The following is an 18507-nucleotide window of genomic DNA, read 5'->3' on the forward strand; positions in this document are numbered from 1 at the left end:
AAACAACCAATAAAATTCTGTTCTAATTAATTATGTAAAAATTTTTCAATTAGAATTATAGAACAGAAATAAACACAGCTCAAAATTAAAATTGATTTTTATCATAACTGCTTCTGTGGTTTGGTCCTTCACTTTTTTACTTTGGTCTAAAACTGAGTAATGCCACTAAGGGGCATCCTGCATTCCTTGTAGATTTTTAGCTGAAAAGACAATGGATCTCTGAACTGCAACCACTGCACTTTCACATTCCACTGAAGGATCCCCATTTGAAACTCAGTATGAGGGACCATATAAACTGTTGCTGCCATAAATCCTAACGCCCTGAGGAATAAACCTGTTCCAGCCATCTTAGAATGAAGCAGCTGAGACATTGCTGACTGTAAATAAGAAATTCTATCTACAGGAAGACAGATTTTGTAGGATAAGAGAACATGCATCAAATGACTGTGACTTAAAAGGAAGACCAACATACAGAGATCACATGCAGCAAAGCACATGACGCAGCTGTAAAATATTATCTAAAGATGCATTTTCTAAAAAAGTATGGACAGGTAGCCATTGCTCAAGTGGAAAATGCTGTAGGTACAGTACGCAATGGTTTTAAAATTTTTACAACTGAATTTGATATATTCAGTAAGTAAACCAAGTGGACGATGTAACTTTGGAACCTAGTGTTTTTTAGATTCATGGGGTCATAGATTGGTACTAGCCTAACTGCATTTGTGAGCTATCTTTTTAAGCCTAGCCAATTATCCCTTGTGATACTCAAACCCTGCACCTTGTATTTGTAAGGCAAACACCTTAACCATCAGTCCACCCTCCCAACCCTTTTTTGGGAAAAAGAACAACAGTTGTTAATTTCTTTCTAACCTGGATCTGTCCATACAAAATCTGAGCTGTATGTGGACTATCTCTGCAGCCAACCTGTTGCACTCCTGAGAATGTAGTGCTGGGTCATGTACACTGAAAACCACTTAATTCTAAAGCAAACTGATATGGTATGTGATACATGTAGTTACACAATGTCTCTGGAGGCAAGACTCTCTCTTTCTAGCACTGAAAATACCAAACAGGTTGTCAGTAACACATACACTACACCCACCACACGCTGTATGGATAAGACACACAGACTCATATATGCTGAAGCTTTTAAAAGTAATCTTCACAAACCTTAAAGGCCTCTCAAACACGGAACTTACAATAAGCAATCTGGAAAAAAAGAAAAAAAACACCTCCATGACACATATACATCTCAACTTATAAACCCATAAGGCCTACCACCACACAACCCAATATTTTTGGTCACAGGAGACTCCACTGTTAGGCATACAGATGTCACACTCACCAGGATGAGTAAGGAGAGAGTCACAGTCAGTTGCTTATCGGGTGCAGGATCATGCAAGCATTAAGATCATTGAACAACAGGTTTCAGTATGACCCGGTCGTACTTCATGTGGGTGTAAAGAAACAGAGACATACCTCTTGAGACAATATGAAGACAGGCATGATGGGACCTCTTGCACTATGCATCCCAGGCCGGTAGGAGCTTAGCACTGCGCAACATTCTATCTTCTCCAAGAATTAAACCTCAGTACAGGCAGAAGATAACAGACTATTAATTGGCTTAGCTTCTGGTGTCAATTAAAGGGGGTACATTATTTGTCTACAGATCCCCTGTATGATCCATGAAGTCCATACCACATACTCAAATGTACTGGAGACTCTCCCCATTCAACCCAATATCATATTCATGGGCAATTTTAGCTACTCCAATATAAACTGGAAATCGTACACAACCTCAAATATACAGGCCTAGAGATTCCTGGACTTTATCAACACAAACATCTCAGACCAGCTGGTCTGTACACCCAGTAAGAGCACTAACATCTTTGGCCTGGCCCTCACAAATATGATAGAATGTTGCACCTCCCCTAATACAATGCCATCATTAATCGGTTCAGACCATAAAGCTGTCTCTCCTTTGAAATAAAAATAAACACCATGTCCCCAGTTAACCCTGGAACTTTTAAGAATTCTTCTAAGACTAACTTCCTACTACTTAGCAACACCCTAACAAAATTCCAAACCACCACAAACACTTAGAATACTGCTGCCTATACACAGAATCCCTGTACAGTCACATTAACAGCTGCATACAGACAGCTGTACCTACCTGAAACACGCATAATACAACCTCAAAAAAAAAACAAGTCACCCTGGTGGAATCCCAATATTAACAGTTTGTATAACAAAAAAAAAAAAAGAAACATGTCCAAAAGGAGGAAGGGCTATGCCCTGCAAGGTAATAACTCCTCAGCAATCTAAACAAGCAGCTCAGTCAAATCTTCCAAAGCCAAATTTGAGGTAGAAATTGCCTCCCAAGAAAAGGTCAACCACAAAGCTTTATCCAGCTATGTCCACAACCTCAAAGGCAACACACAACAATGTGCCAAACTAATTCTGAACACAACAAAACTACTGACAACTTTAGCTAGAATTTTACACCCCCCCCCCCAGTCATCCCCCAGGAAATACCCTCAAACATGACTCCTCCAACTATCACTAGGGAGCAGGTCTTTCTCTCTAAGGCCAGGAACACAGCACTGATGGTCCACAATAACATCCCAGGATGCTCCATAAATAGCATGAACTATGACCTATCAGGCCCACTAGAATCACTGTTCAACCGCAGCCTCCAGACAGGCTTTGAGCCAAGTGAATGGAGAACTGCAACTGTTTTCCCTCTGCACAAGGGGAAGTGATTTACAGACCTGGACAACTACAAACCTATAGGTCTAACTCTGACTAGCCTCAGCCACTTCAGAGCTTTGGATCCAGTGCTCTTGCTCCTCCTCCTAGCCATAATCCCCATGCCCAGAACGAGTTACCTCAGATTGAGCTTGCTAGCCCAAAACTGTTTGAAAAATCAGGAGTACATAATAATGTATTTAAATGGAAAATGAGGTCATCTACAAAAGGATTAGTGAAGAGAGGAGCTTAATCTTCAGGAGCCAAGGCAAGGTCAGCTATATCCAGTTCAGAATAAAAACATAATAAAGAAACAATGGTTACAAAAGATAAGGAGGGATGGTGGGTGGGTAGGTGAGGAATGGATGGAATATAACACCACAAATCTGACGTTATACTAAGTACATAACTTTTGTAGCTGATTATGTCTTTTCCGTCCATTCCTCTACAGATGGGACAGAGTCCCCTGCAACTTTTATGCTCTGGATGCCTCATGAAAGGATATTCCTGAGCACAGCTGAACCAAAACAGGCCTAGATCTAGACTGGATATCCAGTTTACTGTGATATGAAGATATGGACCTTTGATCAGATAGCTGCAGCACAAATATCATCAACTGAGACACTAGGAAAGAAGGCTGTAGGTGAGCCAACCAGGAAGATAGTATGACCTTGGATACAGCTTTTCTCAATTTGGCTTTGGAAAAGGAGACAAATAATTGATAAGACTTTCTAAAAGATTTTGTTTGATGCAAATAAAAATACAACTGCTGGTGAACATCTTGCAAACGCAAGGTATATTCATCCTATTCATCCTTGTTTAAGGAATTTGTGAAGAAGACTGGCAATTTTTTGACTGATTAAAGGCAATTCAGAAGCCATCTTAGGGATAAAGGAAAGACTGTTTTTTAAAAACACTCAGTCTTTGTGAAAAATTAGATAGGACAGATTTGAGAAAAAGTATGCAATTCAGAAATTCTCCTGGCAGACGTGATACCCACAAAAAATAAAGCCTTCCATGATAGAAATTTCTTACCAGCTTTGGCAACATGTTCAAAGGGAGTGCGCTTCAGAAACTGCAAAACAATAGTAATGTCCAATCAAAGAACTGGATCGGGTGGGGCCAAGACAGTGGATATAGGGATAAGCATCACCCGACTGCCTCTAAAGAGAAACAGTCCGGCAACCATTCAGGACCACTGGAAAAGCATCTCACAGAATTCACCTCTGAAGCCTTGATTTTGTACATCACTTCTGCATCTGGGGCAATGTCCATTATGTCAGTATCCCCTCTACTATGGGAGCTTGTTCTCTAGAAGAGTCGGGTGAAAAATCCATGAAATTTTTGAAACCATATTCTCTTCCCTGCCTGCTGGTTTCTGCAGAAGGTCCTTTGAGAAGTCAACAATTTGACAGAAAAGGATGGCAAGAAAGGGAGTTACCATCCTTTTCACTCCTGGAAATAGTTTCCTTCACTTTCAGGCCAAATAAAGTTGATCTGTCATAGGAGGCATTGATGAAGGACATCTTAAAATGCTCCACAAAATCACATAACTGTATCCAGGCTTGTCTTTGATTGAAATACCTTTTCTAGCTGCTTTAGCTGCACCCTCTGTAGCATTAGAGATGAGCTGCATAGAGGCATTGGATAAAGATATTTGGGCAGCCAGCTGAGAATCAATGATCTTTTTCTGGTCTGCAGTTAAGGTCCCTGGGAGAGAATTGGAGATCTCTTTTACCAAATCTCTCTGAAAGCAAGTGAAAGGTGCCAAGTAATTAAGCAATCTCACCCAGAAATTAGATGAGGTGTAGACTTGCTTCCCAAATCTGTCTAAAGCATGTGACTCTCTGTTCAGTGGCTGGAGAGAGGAGTTTTCTTCAGCGAGCTCCTTTTTGGTGGTTGCCGACACAATGATACAATCTGTTGCCGGGCCCTTGCTCTAGTGTGATTGCCCTTCAGAGTAACTAAGAACTTGCCTGGAATGAGATCAAATCAACCATCTCATCAGTGGGAGAGTCCACCCAAGAAGCAGATGGGCCAGAGTCAAAAACTTTGAGAAAGACTTAATTCCTCAGAAGAAAGAGTTTGGGAAGACCAACTCCTATCTGTCTTGAAAGTTTGAGAACCTCACTGAACAAGACACTCTCAAGGGGGGAATTTGGGGGAATCTTCTCCCTCGTTGAAATCAGTGGATGGAGATTCTCCTGGGGAATCTAAGTGTCTCCTTTTACACTTACATTTTCTGTAAACATCCTCTGTGGGTTGCTGAAGGGAAGACTCAGAAACATGCAAGGTATAGAGTAGTTTCAAGACTCAAGAACTGGCTGTGCCAATGGGACTAGGAAAGCAGGTTGTGGACCCTGGGAGATCCCACTGGGGTGGGTTAGCACTGGCTCAGAGAGGGAAGACCTTACTTTAGGCTGGGACAGTACTCTCTCAAAAGCCTTGAATGCAGAGCTGAAATGGACCAGGGGAACATGACCTTCAGAGCTGAACCTCTGACTGGCAGCTCAACCCTGGAAGCCATTCTGCTAGGGTCCAAGGCTGTCGCCAGAGCCAAACTATCTAGTGCCGAGGCTTCTAAGGGAAGGAAAGGATCCAAAGTCCTTGGATCCGATCCTAACCTGTCAGAGTTAGTGCTGGTATTATAGCTCTGGGACTCCAATGGCTCCGATAAGGTCAGGGCTGACTTAGTCAAAGAATTCATCAGGTTCAATGAAATATGTAGTCTTGGCTCTGATGCAGATCTATCCTGGACAAGAGTCAGATCTAGAGACCAAGAGGTCGGATCAGAGAAGAAGCCAACAGGCAGTGATAGGTAGAACTGGTTCTACTGGATCTGATAGTGGGTGGAGCTGGTAGTACCTCCAACTGGATTTGGGTTCAAAGAAAATGCATCATCCTGTCCACATCTGCTTTAGTTAGGCTCTGAGAAGATCTATCTGACCTGAAGGAGGCTGAAGGGGGGAGTCTGGATGAGTACAGTGGTCTGTCTTGTAAGAACAGAAAAGTACAGTTGTGTACACTTACCATAAATGTATATGTTCGAGTGTATTTGCTGTTGCAGTCATCACATTTGGGTTATCCCTGCCAGGGTAGCCCTCGGCTGGCCTGAATACCAGAGGCTTAGTATTTCTGCGTCAGTTGCTGTTGCTGCAGGACTGACGTCAGGTCATATAAAGTAAGGCAGCCAACGCCATTATATCAGTTTTTCTTGCCCTAACTGTCAGGAGCCCCCAAGTAGGAGCCAGGACATGGTGGAAGAACCCCACCAGTAGAAAGTAAATACAAAAACGTTCCTTGTAAGGAGAGAGAGAGAGAAGAAAAGGGGGGATGGAGGAAGGGAAACCAGGACTGCAACAGTGAATACACTCGAACATCTACATTTATGGTAAGTGTACACAACTGTACTATGTTCTTCGTGTTTCACTGTTGCAGTCATCACATTTGGGTTGATTCCCAAAACTGAAAAAAAGGGTGGAGGCAGTCAAGAAGACTAGGGGCTGGCTAGGATGCCCTCCAAGACTGCAGTGGCAAAGCCTGCCCTGGATTTGGAGAAGATAGGTGAAGGTGTGAACAGATGTCCATGTGGCAGCTTCCAGGATGTCCCTGGTGGGGACTCGTCTGAGGAAAGCTGCAGAGGTGGAGGCTGCTCTGGTAGAGTGAATCCTGACCCCCTTAGGGGGAGGTTTCCTGTGTTGCCTGCAGCAGAAATGGATGCAGTGTGCTATCCATTTGGAAATGGTTTGTTTGGAAATGGCTTTGCCCTATGCCCCTGCAGCAAAACTGACTAGCAATTGATCAGTCTTTCTGAATGATTTAGTCCTGTCTAAGTAGAATCTGAGCTGCCTGTGCACATCTAGAGAGTGCAGGATCCTTTCCCCCTTGTTTTGTGGGTTAGGGAAAAAGGTGGGCAGATGAATGGATTGTCTGAGAGCCACACTGGACACAAGCAGGGAGGGTGGGTTAGTCCTGAGGGACACCCTGTCAGCATGGAAGATGAAGGGCTCTACAGCCATGAGTGCTTGTAGCTCGGATACTCTTCTGGTTGAAGTGATGCCCAGAAGCAAGGCTGTCTTCCACGATAGAAACTTTAACTCTGCTGAAGATGCTGGTTCAAAGGGGGGGGGGGCAGGATGAGCTTTTCCAACACAAAGTATAAGTCCCAAGCTGGGGTAGGTGCTCTTCTGGGTGGCCTCAAGTTGCTAACCCCTCTTAGGAACTGTTTGATTAGAGGGTGTGAGAAAAGAGGGTGCTTAGTGTTAAAATAAGCCGAGATAGCAGAGGCATGAATTTTAATAGAGGAAAAGGAGACACCACTGTGAAGCAGGTCAGCTAGGTAATCCAGGATGAGAGGTAGGGAGGGCTGTGCCGTATCGGCTCCCTTAGCCTGAATGCAGATGCAGAACTTTTTCCATTTGTCAGCATAGGACTTTCTAGTGCTAGGGCATCTAGCCTCACGTATAACATCTAGAACCTGTTTACTGAGATTGGCAGCTTGATCAGTGGGTCAGGGAATAAGCCAGGCTGTCAAACTGAGGGTCTGCCGCTGGGGATGCACGAATTCTCCTTCCTTCTGGGTCAGGAGGGTTGGGGTCTGAGGGAGAAAACATGGTGGTAGTGGGGACAGGCTGTGCAGCAGTGGGTACCAATGCTGGTGAGGCCAGTCTGGAGCAATCAGGATTGTCCTTGTTTTTTCCTCCCTTATTTTGAGCAGTACCCAGGTAATGAGAGGTAGTGGGGGAAATGCACAGACCGAGAGGCTGACCTAGGGGAAGGATAGGGCATCCACTTTCCAAGTCCTGCAGTGAGGCTCCCTGGTGCAGAACCTGCTGAGCTGATGGTTGGAGTGGGAAGCAAAGAGGTCAACCTTTGGGGTGCTCCATTTCTGAGATATTAGGGTGAAGGTTCTTTGGTCTAGCTGCCACTCTTGTGGTTCCAGAAGATTTCTGCTTAAGTTGTCTGCCAGATAGTTTAGAAAGCCTGGCAGGAATTGTGCTAATAAGTGTAGTTGCATGGCTGAGGCTGTGTGCCAAAGGGTCACGGCAAGCCTGCATAGGGGGTAGGAGTGAGTCCCTCCCTGCTTGTTGATATACCACATCACAGTGGTGTTGTTTGTTTTGATCAGGAGAGCCCCCTGGGGAGAGAAGGGGCCTGAAACAACTAACATATTTTTGCTTGATGTGCAGATGTATTTGCTGTGGGCTCCATTGCCCTATATGCACCTTCCATCCAGGTGCATCCCAGGCATAGTCTGATGCGTCTGTGGTGAGGGTCTGAGTGGCAGGGGGGGGGGGGTTGGTGAGAAAAGTAGTCCCTTGTGGGTGCATGCTGCTGCCCACCAAAGGAAACCTGTCCTTAGGCAAGGTATCGTTGGTATAAGAGTTTCCAGGTCTTGAGAGTGTTGACACCAAAGGCTTTTTAGGTACCACTGAGGTTTCCTCATATGCAGTCTGGCATATGGAATGAGTAGAATGCAAGATGCCATGAACCCCAGAGCTTGCAGGATTTTCCTTGCAGAAAACTGGGTTCTGGTGGCTAGTTTAGAGAAGAAGGCTGTCAGGTAAGTTTGCTTTTCTGGGGTAAGGAATGCTATCTGAGATACTGTGTCCAGGCTTGCTCCCAGGAATATAATCCTTTGGGTGGGCACTACTTTGGATTTCTTTTAGCTGATAGTGTACCCTAGGGAGGTCAGTAGGGACTTTACAAAGACCTGTGCTTGAGCAGCTTTTCCTGACTGTCTGCCTGAATCAGGCAGTCATCTATGTATGGGTAAATTTATATATTTCCTTGTCTGCAAAAAGCAATGGTGGGAGCCAAACATTTGGTGAAAATTCTGGGAGCAGTAGATAAACCATGGGAAGTGCAGAGAACTGAAAGTGCAGAGATCTTGCCCTGAAATGCAGATATTTCCTGCATGATTCCCTGACTGGGATGTGGAAGTAGGCCTCTTTAAGGTATAGGTTGGCTAGCCAAGCATTCTTGGAGAGCACAGGTAGTAGTTGCTGGAGGGTAAGCATTTTGGATTTTGGTATCACTAGGAAGGTGTTTAGAATAGATAGATTGAGGATGGGGTGCCAGATGCCCTCTTTTTTGGGTATCAGGAAAAGTCTGGAGTAGAAACGTTGGCCTATCTGTTCTGCAGGAATGTGGTCTATTGCCCTGAGAGAGCAGGGAAAGGACTTGCTTTTTTGCCTCTGCCCACTGGTTTGGAGGAAGATCTGGGAACCCTTTTGGGGTTGGGAGTGTGGAAAGAAAATCTGTATCCATGGGACACCATGTTGGGGACCTAGCAGTCGTTGGTAATGGTGGCCCAGGTGCTTGCATGGAAGGGCAGTTTTCCTCCTAGGGGCAATTGCAGGGAGGGTGGAAGTGGAGAGTCACTGTGAGTTCTTACCACGAGGGGGTGGCTTTGCACTCCCTGGTTTTGAAGTGGAGGAACTCCATTGCTTTGATCTCTGCATTCCCTGTGGCTGCTGTCTGGGGGGTCTGGGCTGAACTGACCTGAAGGGGGCAGGAAAGGACCAGTGCTTAGAGGGACAATGCCTACTGAAGCTGTGTGGCTGGACCTGTAGAAAATCCTTAACTGTCTGCATAGATTTAACTTTTTCTTCCAACTTTTTTAAGACCTCCTCTGCCTTGGTACCAAATAAATTGTCTGTGCAAAGGTGCATCCAATAATTTAGATTTGACATGGTCAGGCAAGGGCTGTTCCTTAAGCTAAGCATGCCTTCTAAGGACAGAACCGGTGACTGCTGCCCTGCAAGAAGCTTCTAGGGTGTCCAAATCACAGTGTGAGGTGTGCTTAGTTACTTGACTTGCAGAGTGCATTAAATCTTCTAACTCTGCACAAGCAGGAAAGAAGGATATTTGTTGCTTGAGGAGTTCCATGGTATGTTGCTGAAATTTTAGCATACTGACCTGACAATTTGGTGCTCTGATAGCAAGAGTAGCAGAGGTGTATACTTTTTTACCCCATCTGTCTAGTGCTCGGGAATCCCTATCTGAGGGGGTGGGATTCTTAGCTGAAGTTGCTTTAATTCCTTTAGGCCCTTGAGAAATAACCTCAAGGTCAGCAGTAGGATTTTTGAAAAGAAATTTGTGTGAGTCAGGGACTCTGTTATACCTGTCAGGTTTTCTGGGAGCAGAAGGGAGGGCGTCAGGAGTCGAACTAGATTCCAAGAAAACATCATCCACAACATCCAGGACAGGAGGAATGGCCAGGGGTCTGTGCTATGGAAGATCTAAGAATTCTCCGAGTCCCTTTTTAGACTGAGGGCAGTCCTGACATTCCCACTGGAAATGCTCCCTTAAAGTATGAAGGGTTTCCACAAAGGAAAAGTCCTCAGGTGGAGAGGCTGAAGGAATGGATTCCTTTGCATCAGAATCCTCATAAGCAGAGAGGGGCTGCATGTCTTCATATTCAGATGCATCAGAGTCATCAGACTCCTATTCAGATAAAAAACTACTGGGGACAGATCTCTTTCTTTTGGAAGGGGTAGCTTGGCTTCCCCTGATGCATTATAATGTCTTCTGCCATTTTAAGCATTTGAGACTGAGGCAAGGAAGCAGGTGTCTGAGATTGGGTCGTCGGTTTCTTGGATGTGGTTCGTACCCTGGGCCTTAGAAACTTGGTAGTTTTCGAAAGAACGGTAGACACAAGAGAAGTCGTCGGTTTGTGTCGAGAATCGGTACTGCGAAGTACTTCCTCGGAAGCCGGTGCCTGCTCAGCAGCTCCAGACCTATCCAAGGTAGAGACAAAGTATAGTTGTGTACACTTACCATAAATGTAGATGTTCGAGTGTATTCACTGTTGCAGTCATTACATTTGGGTAATCTGCTGGCAGGTTACCCTCAGTCAGCCTGAATTCCAAGGTCTTGGGTCCTGCATCGGTTGCTGTCTCCTCTTCCATGACGTCAGGTCGTCAGGGGTATAAAACATGCAGCCGACGCCATTTTCTTTAGTTTGGGTGGATGGCGGGCGGGTAACCTGGACTACAACAGTGAATACACTCGAACATCTACATTTATGGTAAGTGTACACAACTGTACTATGTTCTTCGTGTTTCACTGTTGCAGTCATTACATTTGGGTAGAATCCCAAAGCTATGGTTGGGAGGCTTGAGCTAAACAGCATTAGGTGCAGCTATAAGGCCCTGCAGAACTGCAGTGGCAAAGTCTGCCCTGGACTTAGAGTAGAGAGGCAAATAATAATGCTTTGTAAAGGTGTGAATAGAACTCCAAGTAGCAGCCTCTAGAATGTCTTTGGTTAGTACTCCTCTGAGAAAGGCTGCTGAAGTAGCTGCAGCTCTGGTGGAATGAGAACTAATACCCTTGGGCACAGGTTTGCTATGGTATAAGTAGCAGAAACTAATACAGTGGCTTATCTGCTTTGAAATAGCCTTTCCTTCTGATCCTGCAGCATATGTCACTAACAATTGCACAGTTTTTCTTAGAGCTTTAGTCCTGCTCAAGTAAAATCTTAGCTGTCTGTGTACGTCCAAGGAATGCAGAATTATCTCCCCCTTGTTCTGTGGATTTGGATAAAAGGTTGACAGATGAACAATTTGGTTAAGAGCCATACTGGAAACCACCTTAGGCATAAATGTTGGATTTGTCCTCAGAGACACCCTGTCTGGGTAAAATATGATAAAAGGCTCCACAGCCAGCCTGTAGCTCTGAGACTCTTCTTGCTGAAGTAATTGCTAGCAGCAGAGTTGTTTTCCATGACAAGAACTTTATATCAGCAGTAGCCGCTGGTTCAAATGGAGGCAGGGTGAGCTTTTCTAACACATAATTGAGGTCCCATTCACGTATTGGTGATCTACCAGTAGGCCTTAAATTTTTGGCTCCTCTAAGATACTGCTTTAGTAAAGGATGACAAAAGATTGGTGGCTCTGTACTGTAATGTACCGAAATGGCAGTGGCATGGATTTTAATTGATGATAAAGATAGGCCTTTGTCAAGCATCTCAGTTAAGTATTGTAATATCTGAGGAATATTTGGTTCTGCTGTATCAGTTCCTTGTGCTTGATTCCAAGAACAGAATCTCTTCCATTTATCAGCATAAGATTTTCTAGTACTAGGCCTTCTGGCTTCCAAAATGACATCCATCACAGTTTTACTGAGAGGTGTTGCTTGTATAACTATATGATCAGCCATGCTGCTAGGTTCAGTGTCTGGAGTTGATTGTGCAGGATCTGACTGTTTTGCTGGGACAATAGTTGAGGTCTTTGAGGTAAGGTCCAAGCTGGGTATTGAGACAAGTTCCTTAGGATTGGGTACCAGTGTTGGCAGGGCCAGTCCGGGGCAATTAGTATCATCTTTGGTTTCTCTTGTCTGACTTTTAGGAGGACCTTGGGAAGAACAGGCAGAGGAGGAAAGACGTAAACTGGTTTTTCCAACTGAAGGATAGGGCGTCCACTTTCCATGCTTGTCTGTGATAAGCCTTTCTGCAGAATCGTTTCAATTGGTAATTTTGAGGAGAGGCAAATAGATCTATGTCTGGGCTCCCCTATTTCTTTGTTATCATGCTGAAGACTTGTGGATCTAGTTTCCACTCGTGAGGATCCATAAGGTTTCTGCTTAAGTCGTCTGCCAGAGTATTTTGTTTTCCTGGCAGGAATTGAGCTTGAAGATGTATTTGGTAAGTCAAAGCTGTGTCCCACAGTGCCATGGCTAATCTGCAAAGGGGGTATGAGTGCAGGCCCCCCTGCTTGTTTATGTACCACATGACCATGGTGTTGTCCCGTCTTTATCAGTAGTTGTCCTGGAGGAAGTAAGTACTTGAAGGCTGTCAGGGCATTATGAACAGCTATCATCTCTTTCTGGTTGATATGTAGATGCATTTCATTTGGGGTCCATATGCCCTGAATGCATCTTCCCGCCATGTGGGCCCCCCATGCATAATCTTATGCGCCTGTTGTCAAGGTTTGGCTGGCAGGGGGTTGAGTGAAGGGCCATCCCATGTTTTGGTGACATGCCTTTGCCCACCATAGAAACCTCTGCTGTAGGCAGGGAATGAGAGGAATCATTGTTTCCAGACTGTGACAATGTTGACTCCATAAACTTTTTAGGTACCACTGAAGTTTCCTCATATGCAGTCTTGCATATGGAATCAGTAGGATGCAGGATGCCATGAAGCCCAAAGCCTGCAGAATTTGTCTTGCAGATAACTGGGTGTTTGTTGCCATCAGTTTGAAGTAGGTAGTCAGTTGCCTTTGCTTGTCTGGCGTGACGCAAGCCATCTGGGCAGTTGTAATCAAGCTTGCACCCAGGAATGTTATCTTTTGAGAGGGTACCAGTTGTGATTTATTTTCGTTTATTATGTACCCTAGGCATGTTAGCAGCCTTTTCACAAACGCCAGGTGCTGAAGAAGAATTTCGTTGTTCTCTGCTTGAATGAGACAGTCGTCTAAGTAAGGATATGTTTGTATACTTCTTTGTCTACAAAATGCAATCACTGGTGCCAGGCACTTTGTAAAGACCCTGGGCGCAGTAGATAAGCCAAAGGGGAGTGCAGAGAATTGGTAATGCATTAAGCCAGCCTTGAATCTGAGGTATCTTCTGCATGATTGCCTTATTGGGACATGCAGGTATGCCTCTTTTAGGTCTAATGTCACCAGCCAAGCATTCTTGCCCAGCATGGGCAGAAACTGCTGCAAAGTGATTATTTTGAATTTTGGAATGTCCAGGTATGTGTTCAAAATCGATAAATCCAGTATTGGTCACCAGGCCTTGTCCTTTCTGGGTACCAAGAACAGTCTTGAGTAAAAACCTTGCCCTTTTTCCTGTTCTGGTACGGTCTGAATGGCCCCCATATTCATGAGGGACGTAACCTGTTTCTGTGCCTCTGCCCATTGTTTTTTTGGCAGGTCTGGCCAACTGTTTGCCATTGGCAGAATATGGAAATGGAATCTGTATCCCTGTGATACTATGTTTAGCACACACTTGTCCTGGGTTATTAACTGCTAATTTTGTACAAAAAGTGCTAATTTTCCCCCTGGGGTGCTGCCAAAAGATAAGTGCATGGTAAAGGCAGAGGGAAGTCATTGGGACTGTTTTCTGTAGGTTTGCGCTTTATCTCCCCCAGCTTTGGAGGTAGAAGCGCCCCATTGCTTTGACCTGTATGAATCTTGCGCCTGGTATCTGGAATCCTTAGGGTATCTGGATTTGCCCCTTTCAGCTCTGTCTGACACAGGAAAGGACCAATTTTTTGTCGGCCATTGTCTACTGAATCTTCGTGGCTGCACTTGTAAGAAGTCTTTTACAGTTTGCATAGATTTAGCTTTGTCTTCCATTTTCTTTAAAACCTCTTCTGCCTTAATACCAAACAGAGTATCATGCTGTAAAGGTGCATCTAATAATTTAGCTTTAACAGGATCAGGCAAATTTTGTTCCTTTAATCAGGCATGCCTCCTAATCACAGATCCAGTAACTGCGGCCCTGCAGGAGGCCTCTAAGGAATCAAAACCACATTGCAAAGTATGCTTTCCAACCTGTTCAGCTGCATGCAATGATTCCTGCAATTCTTTATTTTCTGCACATTCAGAAATCAACATAATTTTCTGTTTCAGCAATCCCATAACATGTTGATACTTGAGCATATGAAACTGGCAGTTTAAGGCTCTAATTGCCAAGGTTGCAGATGTATAAACCTTGTTTCCCCATCTATCCAGTGCCTTTGAATCTCTGTCAGAGGGAGTAGGATTTTTTGCTGTTGAGGCTTTAACTCCCTTTGGACCCTGTGAAATAGTTTCAGGATCAGCAGCAGGGTTTCTAAATAAAAATTTGTGTGAGTCAGGGACCCTGTAATAGCGGTCAGGCTTGCTGGGAGCCGGAGGTAAGGAATCAGGGGTCAAACTTGACTCCGAAAACACATCATCCACAATGTCTAAAACAGGGGGTATGGCTAAAGGCCTGTGCTGAGAGAGAAGAAGGAAATCCCAGAGCCTCTTTTCTGATTCTGAGAAATCTTGACTCTCCCAGTGAAAATGCTCCCTCAAAGTATGCAAAGTTTCTCCAAATGAATAATCCTCAGGAGGTGATGCAGATGGTATAGACTCCTCTGCAACAGAATCCTCATAGGGATGTAAAGATAATTCCTGATCAGAAGAGGAATCAGAAGAAATAGAAACCTGATCTGAAGATTCATAATCAGTATCTTGCCTAGGCCTCTTATCTGGAAGGGGATGGGAACCCCTGATCAAGGTAATAAGGTCTTCAGCCATTTTGATCATCTGTTTTTAGGCATAGAGGCCTGTGCACGTGGCTCATGCTTCAGTTTTTTTAGTTTTAGAAGTTGCTTTTGTCTTTGGTTTTGCAGCTGTTGTCGGTTTGATGTGAAAATGTTGAGGCCTGAATACACCCTCAGAAGCCGGTGCCTGCTCAGCGGCTCCAGACCCATCCGAGGGAGATACATCCGTGGGTCCAATACTTTGAGTATCTCGTGGCATGGGTGTCGGTAGGGGCCTGCGACTCAAAAGTAGCAGGTATCAGGGGCTTTGAAAGTGCCTCACTGAGTACCGGTGAACCGGCGACTGGCTTAGGAGAAGCTTCGTCGTCAGTTTTGGACCTTGACTGTCTCTCTCTGTCCTTTTCTTTGTGCTTTTTATGTACTCCGGTAGTCGGATTGCTATCCAACGACATTTCTGGGTAGTTAAATCTGTTTCCAAAATACTCTGATGCAAAAATATACTGACGCTTAATAGTGCGTTGTTTAATTCTAGCACAAAACCGACAGCCAGGCACATTGTGATCAAGGCCTAGGGAAGGAATACAGTATAAATGGAAATCCTTATGAGGTATTTGCTTCCCACAAGTAATACAATTATTAACTTTTTCTGACATCGGTATGGAGCAAGAAAAAAGTTTCCCCTTCGGGGTACTTAGCTTTTGTGAAGATTTTGGTTCTGAAACTCAAACTCGAATATTTCAGTAGTCGGCCGACCGACACTTGCGAAATGCTTCTGCTTCAGGCACCGCACGGCAAGAAACACTAAAGAAAATGGTGTCGGATGCATGTTTTATACCCCTGACGACCTGACGTCATGGAAGAGGAGACAGCAACTGACGCAGGACCCAAGACTTTGGAATTCAGGCTGACTGAGGGCAACCTGCCAGCAGATTACCCAAATGTAATGACTGCAACAGTGAAACATGAAGAACATCTGCAGGATCCTTAGTTGAAGAAGAATTTTGCGGCATACCAGACTCCGAAAGGGTCTCAGCAGCAGCCTGCGAATCCAGAGAGGCAGGCATCAGGGGCTGCAAAAGCGCCTCACCGAGGACCAGAGAACTGACAACTAGTGGTTTGGACCTGTGCGGTCTGTCTCTGTCTTTATCCTTACGCTTTTTCGGAAGGTCTGCTGTCAGATGGCTTACCAAAGCCATATCGGAATTCGAGGACTGAGAGCAAAAATACCTAGCTACAATAAGGGCCCGATGACGTATAGTTCTGGCGCTGAACAAAGCACAAAAGCGACAGCAAGGGACGTCGTGGTCTGGGCCTAAGAAAATGATGGAGTAAGAATGAAGTCTCAGTGTGGTATTTGCTTTCCACAGGCGAGACAATTGTTAACTTTTTCTGACATTGGTTAGAGCAAGAAAAAAGGATCCCCAACGGGGTATTTAGCTTTAGAAGACTTCAGCTTCAATTCGGAAGACGAAACTCAGGTACTCGTGCAAACTGCTTCTGCTTCGGGCTCTTTGGCAAGAAAAACTGATGTAATGGTGTCAGCTGCCTTACTTTATACTACTGACGACCTGACATCAGTCCTGAAGCAACAGCAACTGCCACAGAAATACTAAGCCTCTGGTATTCAGGCTAGCCGAGGGCTACCCTGGCAGGGATAACCCAAATGTGATGACTGCAACAGTGGAACACGAAGACCATCCTGAATCTAGGAGACAGAGGCTCTGGTGAGAATTTAAAAGGAATCAAAGATCCAATAGTTATCGGATGTGAAACTAGCATTGGCTCTTTAGGTTTGTTGAGTTTCGGTGCTAGAGCCTATGAGGGAATGAGGTCCAGAGAATGTTTTCTAGAAGACTTTGATTTGTCCTTTCTGAAGTCTTATGTTTTTTTCCCATCACTCACAAGATGAAGCAGAGGAAGGAGAAGAAAAGTAGGCCACTGACTTCCCTGAAGCAGAAGAGAGTTCTTCTCCAGTAGTGGGCTGAAGAAGACAAATACGTATTAACTTATTTCGTTAATAAGTATTAACTCATTTTGTCTCTCCATTAGAGACCTTTGGTCAAAACCTGTCAAATTCTGCAGGATACATCTAGGGGCAAGGGGCCAAAGTAATTCACGCATTTGTCTTGTGCTTCGGAATTGGAGAGTTTAAAGCCAGCCAACTTGTCAGCCATAATGAAGAGGTCATCAAAATCATGTCAGAGAACAATGAGAACAACAATTTTAAGAAACTACTATACTAATACTACGCTTCTACTAAAATATTGCACAAACTAAGAGTAACAGGATTTTTTTTAACTACCTAAAAAGGTTAAGAAATACTACAATGGGAGTTAAAAAAGGGGGGGATAAAGAAGGCACTTATTTGAAGAGTAAAGCAAATCCTTAGTTTTTCTAACACCTACACCCAAGCACCAAAGATCAGTCCAGGACTGAAGCAGGCAAATGAGATCTGAGGGAGCTCTTTCTGTGCATGTGGATTATGGGTAGGGGGATGAGCCTAAGCACTGGATCCAAAAATATGAAAGGGCAAAGTGAGGTCAGATTAGAGACTCACCTGTTGAGGAATGGTTGGAAAAGACATCATCAGATCACCTCTTTTCTTGCTTCATTCTTTTGAAGGCATAGGATGTCAGGCAATGAAGAAGAGTGAAGCATGGATGGGGATGTGGAAAAGAATTATGTAGACTCTGGCTATTATTATCTAAATTCAGTGTTTGGTGTGACAGATAGTAATGCAGGTGAGTGGAGGGAAAACCCATTCCAACTGCCTCTAGAGTGCAGACATCAGGCAAGACCTCAGGGATTCAAATGCTGTTTCCAGCAGGGAGGACTGTGGTGTCCTTACTAACACTGATTATTCCTGCTTTTTGGCAAATAAGCATTCAACACAGTTCCTTCCAGACCTCCAATTGCCTTTTTGCTACTGACCAAACTGGTACCATGCATTCCTAGGAAGGGACATTATGGAGAATGGAACTTAACACCAACATTGGTGATGGTCTTGCCATCTTTTTCCATGTTCATCAGATTTTCCTTAACAGATCCAAATGAGGCAGCTCTATTAAAGAGGATGCTAAAGGATGACACCTTAGAATCATCAGCAAAATCTGTAACAAGCAGTCAAGCTTGACAGCAAAGTGCTACACCAGTGCCTAGCTGCACCACATGTAGAGCTATGTGCCAAACACATGATGGGAAAGGGGACTGAGGACATGGATGTTGTCTGCAAATGTAACTGGTTCTTATGGCTTCTATCTGGTAACTCTTCCAGTGAGATGGACATCTCGTTGAGAAGCTCTCACTAGAAGTGTAACATATGAGGTAAGTAGTTCACCACCCACAGAGTAAAAGATGAGCACAAGGAAACCCACTTCTCAAGTCTGTCCATTATTCTGGACTCTTTACTTGCAGGGTGGACAGCAAGGATTGAGTAGCAGAAGCCTTTTTAAGAGCTGCTACAGCTAGAACAGAATTAAGCACAGGAGTCAGCACCCAATAATTCCAATCCGCAAGGGGCTGTAAGATCTTGTATGCCCTCCTCTGAGTAGATGCTCAAACAA

General features: G+C 44.4%; 1 protein-coding gene across 1 annotated transcript in view; it reads right to left on the minus strand.

Moving 5' to 3' along the window:
* Positions 1-18507, minus strand: part of CCHR9.PART0H9orf64 (chromosome chr9.part0 C9orf64 homolog) — a 258953-nt gene that overhangs the window by 86249 nt on the left and 154197 nt on the right. The window lies entirely within an intron of this gene.

The sequence above is a fragment of the Protopterus annectens genome, chromosome 9.part0, assembly GCF_019279795.1.
Source record: "Protopterus annectens isolate FY-2018-M chromosome 9.part0, PAN1.0, whole genome shotgun sequence".
NCBI lineage: Eukaryota > Metazoa > Chordata > Ceratodontiformes > Protopteridae > Protopterus > Protopterus annectens.